General features: G+C 36.1%; 1 pseudogene; it reads right to left on the bottom strand.

Moving 5' to 3' along the window:
• Positions 1 to 2,571: 2,571 nt before the first annotated feature.
• Positions 2,572 to 3,198, bottom strand: LOC132014584 (BH3-interacting domain death agonist-like; annotated as a pseudogene).
• Between the last annotated feature and the right edge of the window lie 3,408 nt (positions 3,199 to 6,606).

Below are 6,606 nucleotides of genomic sequence, written 5' to 3'. Positions count from 1 at the left end.
AAAATTTAAATTACATTTAGATACATGTATTTTAAAATTCCAGCTATTCTCAGGTAATGCAAAATTTGATTCGTTCTCATTCCAATTAGTCTAACAGGAGCTTGGGCAAATTCTATGTAAATGAATCATAACACTAGACTTTTGATTTCTTTGGGAGGCTAGAAATACACTAAGAAAAAGAAGAAAACCCATTATTCATTATATTATTAACAGACAACAAGAATTGGATAAGGGTAGTGCTCTTTCCTAGTGCTGCTCACAAGCATAAAACTTTGGGCGACTAAAGAAATGACAACAGAGGGGGAAGAGGCCTATTTTGATTGTGCATGATATGCCAGAAATGTTACAAAGGTTGTCAATTAATATTACCAATAACCTCCCAATTACTTCCCCAACAGACAAACATCTGCTTGTGGTTCAGTCAGTAAAACTCCACAGTTGTGCATTTCATTGTTGTCAGCTATCAAATGAAGTGTTCGGACAGCTGATCATTAAAACAAACATTTCTTATTAAATTCTTACCCCTATCTATGGACCCTGAAACAAGCATAGAGCCCGACGCGGGGCTCAATCCCAGGACCCCGGGACCATGACCCAAGCCGAAGGCAGAGGCTTTAACCCATTGAGTCACCCAGGCGCCCCCACACATCCTCTTCTTAAGCCTCACAGAATTCTCTCAGATAATGCCCTAGGAGCAGGAGCTTACAGCTCTAATTCAACAATATGTACCAGGAACTTAATCAATATTAGGCAAAGTTTTCAGGAAAAACAAATTGCAGAACTCAACCTACAACCTCAGATATAAGACAAGAAGGCAGTGGCAAGTTCAAACTGTTACACAGAACTTAATGCTGAGTGGGGAGAGGGAGAGAAAAGAAAAAAGATTAATATTAACCATTGCTAAATAAAGTATAGTTGTTAATATTTTAAGATTAACTTTAAGAATAATGAAAATAAAATGTATGAACTTCAATTCAGTGCAAGGTGTGTTGGGGAGCAAGAATTAAAACAATCAATTTTTTGAACACATTTTAAAAATGAATATATTTTCTAGAAATATAAAATTGTACCCTCAGGAAGTCATATACCCAGAAAGCATAAAATAGGATGATATAAATATAAATAAATCTATCAATAATAATAAAGAATATCATTAATTTATTTATTTTAAAATAGTGTTACTGGAAGATTTATTTCCAAATGGTAGCTGCATGCCTTTTAGTACTGTTTTTAGTATTTGCAGCCCATTGCAGATAGCAGATTGAGACCCAGCCCTAGTGTGGTATGTATTTACTGCTGAACAATATAGTCATTTTTTCCTTTTCTGATTGAGCTCTTAAGTAAAAGTGTTTTTGGTAATAAGAAAGTATTTAGTACCTAATTAATCTTGTTCATATACTTCCCCAGAGTGTCATATGCACAGTAACAAGAGTGCTACTGGTAAGAGTAACAGTACCTGTGTGATATGGACCCGACATCCACCATCATACTTCCAAACAGAATCCCAGGGAATGCTTGTCATGGTTGCACTGTTTCTAAATGTAAACCCCCACTGGTTAATTCTGGCACTACCTAAGTGAGTTGCTTTTGTTACTACTTGCATTCTGACTGTGTTTCTAAGAAAGGGAACCACCTCAAGTGTTGAATTTTTAAAAGTCTAATTGTTCTTTCATCTTTCATGCCTAGAAACCTATTTTCTTCAGAGGTAGCTTCTTGAGCAAGGATCAGTTGAGGCATACGGGAGGAAAATAAAAATATAAGATTATTAACAGACATGGAGGTGTATGCAGTAGCTTCGGGTACTCCATCAGCTTAAAATTTTTTCCAAAGCTTTGACTTCTTAGAAAGAGAAAACGTACGTTTAGTTATGTGATTATGGAAACTGTGGTTGACATGGGCCCTTAAATTACCTCCATGCCTTTTAGTGCCTTCTTGACTCAAATAAAAGGAAATCAAATTATAAAAAAAAATAATCACAGACATGTTTTGTGGCCTGGTTTTCCTATTGTCTGAGTACAGAACATTAGTCCAGAACCTCTCACACTGGTTGGTTTTTAAAAGAAAATACTGTTACTTCTTTAGTATGAAGATGTTCCCTATCTTGAGAGGATTTTTTCATTGTGAGGGGTGCGTGCATCTGCTTCCAGTCCTTGCTCTCCTCAGACATGCCTGCTGTAAGACCATGCCCCAAAGCTGCACTTTAATAGACAGTAAAGTTGTTTTCTTTCTAATAAAAAAAAAAAGTGTGTTTTTAAACTTCTGTGTTACAATCTGTTCCTCAATTTAATTTTCAAGTGAAGACCTATACAGCTAAAATAAGATTAAGGTACAATGTGCAGTGGATTTAGAAGACGGTGTGAAACTCATTGAAATATGTACAAGTTGACATTTTCATTCAACCATGTTAATGTAAAGATTTCTAAATGGATCTCCTGCTTAAAACATCCTCTTTAAAACAGTAAGAAATAAGTAGCAATTATCTCATGCCTAGAGTTCTCTAAGAACTTTGTTTAAATGGCCATGGCTCCATCTCCACTGGAGGAAGGTATACAGTTGTCACCATATCAAGTTTTAACCAGTCCTACTTTTACAGAGTTGTCCCATTCTGTCCATCTCATTCCTGACTAAGTTCCTCAAAAAGGTGAGTAGGTTCTGGTTAATAAAATTCACAGTTGTGTGAAAGACATCATGGAGCGAGACTGGTGTGTGACTGGCCACCTTTCTGGCCAACGGCATGGGGCAACAGAAGTTCGGTCTTCTCTTTCTCCATGTCTTTAGGACAAGCCTGCATGACCTGCTCCAACACAGCAGCGAGGTACTTCCTTCTGTCCTTCTCCCACAGGTTTACCTGCATAAACCGCATTGCCAGGTTATACACTTGTCTGGAGTGGATGCTGTGATCCTTGCAGTCCCTTATCTGGTCCCTTATTTGGGTGAGCTGCCTGGCAAGATCCTGGATGAGTTCCTCTCAGGATCTGTCTCCCCACTTTTTAGGAAGTGGCCACCCCATTTGCCATTTGTCTGTCGCTCGTCCTTGTGGTCCTCCTGCGGGTGAGCCAGCACGGGCTCTTTGTGGCCCAAGGCCTCCAACTCTTCGTGGAGATTCTAGTTGGAGCGGTTTTAGAGGAAGCCAAACACCAGCAAGTTTGTGATGTGTGCATCCGGGAGGTCTGAACCAGTTCTGGCCTTAGAATCCATGGCACAGGCAGCCTTACAGGGCTCTGACTTTCTTCGGGCTTTGCAGGTGCCCCAAGTCAGCAGACCTCCTAAGGGGATAAAATTTTAAAAGGCTTCTATGTCCGTAATTTATTAGATGTTATCCTTTTGCTGCTTGCTCCAGCTGTTAAGTTTCCTGGGCGTTCCAGACTCAACTCCCCACCCACCAGCCATGGCAGGAGACAGAGGGGGTCAGCTGGGGGTGTGGTGCTGGGTTCCAGGTGAGGTGAGCTGGAGACAAAGCCCCCAGGGCACTAAGAATATAAATTTATTAAACTCAAAGGTTAAAAATACAAAAAGGTTACTTTATTAGATAAAATACAACCTAATTATTTATAACTGAAACTCAGCATATATAGGACGTAAGATCACAGAAAGTTTGAATGTGAACTAACAAAAAAATGGAGTTCATATCACAACGTAAAATGTATTGGGAAAAAATACACATAATTGTAAAAAGCAATGAGCAAATCCACAATTATAATAAAATACAGTTTAACACAACTCTCATAATGGGGAAATAGATCAATGGGGAAAAATTTGAAGAATAAAGATTTGAACAAGCTCATTGCAAATTAATAATGGGCACATTTAACTCTGCAGTGAACAATTAGAAAATACAGTTTTCAAGCATTTGCAGGAAAGACAGTGGTACAAAAAGAAAACTAATCACATTTCAAAAGAACAATGTTTTGTCAAGTTTGCCACAGCTAGAAATTGATATCCAAAAGATAAACAAACAATAATATAATAAATTAAAATTTTAAAAGCATATTTCCAAATAAGTGTAATGAAATAATAGAAATCAGATAATACTTAACATCAAATGTAGTAAAAAGTACTATAATTATACCCTTAAAATGTTAATGTAAAATAAGCTGTATAAAACAAAAATCTGAATAAATATAAGCTTTATAAATACAAAATAAGAAATTAATAACAGAAAACAAATATGTAACAGAGAAGATCCTAAAATACAAATATTAGTTTTTTTTTAAAAGCAAAACTAGTGAACTAGAGAAACCCCTCACAAGACTGATCAAGGTAAACAAAATAAGTTCCAAATCAGCAATATTAAGAGTTAAAAAGGGGAAGGGATGCCTGGCTGGCTCAGTCCCTGGAGCCTGGGACCCTTGATCTCAGGTTTATGAGATCAAACCCTGTGCTCAGTGCAGAGCTTACTTAAAAGTAATAATCAAGAAGTTTTTACAAGAATAAAAAAGGGGAACATAGCAGTGATTTTCTAAAAGATATATAAAAAGAATATATTTTGAATACTTAAACTTAAAAATTTAGAGAAAATAGTCAATAAACAATAAAATATATAGCTTACCAAAATTAACTCAGTATGAAATAGAAAACATTAGTTAACTATAAATCTTAATAAGATTGAATCAATCCCTCAAGAGGGGGAAGGAAGGAAGGAAAGAAGGAATAGGGAGGGAGAAAGGAAGGAAGGGAAGAGGGAGAAAAAGTAAAAAAAAAAACAAAAAAAACAAAAAAACAAACCACCGGGCACAGATGGGGAAAGAAATAATACCCCACATATAAATTGTTCCAGGGATTTGAAATAGAGCAAATGCTTTCTAATCAATGTGTGAAGCAGTATAAATTTATGCTGTAAAATATCATAATTGTAGTAATATATTCCATAACCTATATGTTTTAGCTGGGATCATGGCCATCCTGCTAGAGATTACATATCCCATCATTGCTTAAAGCTAGATACGGCCATAAAAAGAAAAGAGAAGGATTATCTCACTAGGTTCAGGAAAAACTACTTGACTGAAGTTCTACATTCAACATTAAAATTAAAAATACATAAAAAAAATTTTCAGCAATCAAGGAACAAAGCAAGTGTTCTTAGCCTAATTAAGTGTGTCTATCAAAAAGTCTACAGCAACAACATAATGGATATTAAAATGTTAGAAACATTGCATTAAGAGTTTGAATAAAACAAGATCCAAATATCACAGGGTGTATTAAATATCACAGTAAGGATTCAGTCAGTGCAGTAAGATAAGAAAACAAGCAGCAGTTTAAAGATTAGAATAGCAAATATCCTCATGTATTGACAATATAATTATTTACTTAGAAATCAAGAGAAGCGACACATTTTTTGATTTAATAGGACAGTTAGGTAAGGGTTTTAGATAGAAGATGAATAGCACAAATCAATATATGTTAAAGATAAATTAATATGGGGCGCCTGGGTGGCTCAGTGGGTTAAGCCTTTGCCTTCAGCTCAGGTCATGATCCCAGGGTCCTGGGATCGAGCCCCGCATCGGGCTCTCTGCTCAGCAGGGAGCCTGCTTCCCCTTCTCTCTCTGCCTGCCTCTCTGCCTACTTGTGATCTCTGTCTGTCAAATAAATAAAGAAAAAAATCTAAAAAACAAAAAATAAAAAAATAAAGATAAATTAATTTATAAAAATCAGTAATAAAGTTAGAAAATGTGTTTTGAAATAAATAAATCTTCTTGATTTCACGTATGAGAATATAAGAAAACAATTCCAATAACAACCATGACTTTGTGTGTGTTGGGGGGGAACATATTCTAAAATTTATATAAAAGAGTAAAAGACCAAGAATAGTCAAAACATTCTTTAAGAAAAAGAATTGGTGGGTGTGGTAGGTGGATAAACTTACCTTACATCATGTGTTATAAAAAATTATAATAATAATAAAGACAGTAAGTATTGATGTAAAGATAAACCAACACACAAATGGAACAGAATAGAAGCCACCATAAAAAATAACTGTGTGGGGAATACGGCTGACTCAGTTAGTTAAGCATCTGCCTTCAGCTCAGGTCATGATTTCAGGGTCCTGGGATTGAGTCCTATATCAGGCTCCTTGCTCAGTGGGGAGCTTGCTTCTCCTTCTGCCTGCCACTTCCCCTGCTCGTGCTCTTTTTCTCTCTCTCTGACAAATAAATAAAACCTTTAAAAATATATCTGTGTGTAGGAATGATGTGAGATATAATCAAACATCAATGGGAAAAGTTGGGACTCATTTTTCAAAACATTGCTGGAATGATATATTAAAAAATATAAGTAGACTCCTATTTCACATCATATATACAATTACATTATCAGGAAAAATAAGAACCTTAAACATTTAGAAAAAATATATAATACTTTTTTAACTTCAATAGTGGATGATTTCTTAAAGAATACAAACAAAAAATTGGGGCGCCTGGGTGGCTCAGTGGGTTAAAACCTCTGCCTTCGGCTCAGGTCATGATTCCGGGGTCCTGGGATCAAGCCCCGCATTGGGCTCTCTGCTCAGCAGAGAGCCTGCTTCCTCCTCTTTCTCTGCCTACTTGTGATCTCTGTCTGTCAAATAAATAAATAAAATCTTAAAAAAAAAAATACCTACAAAAAAGGATA

This window comes from Mustela nigripes, chromosome 3 (assembly GCF_022355385.1).
Source record: "Mustela nigripes isolate SB6536 chromosome 3, MUSNIG.SB6536, whole genome shotgun sequence".
NCBI lineage: Eukaryota > Metazoa > Chordata > Mammalia > Carnivora > Mustelidae > Mustela > Mustela nigripes.
This window is presented reverse-complemented; position numbering and strand designations above follow the sequence as displayed.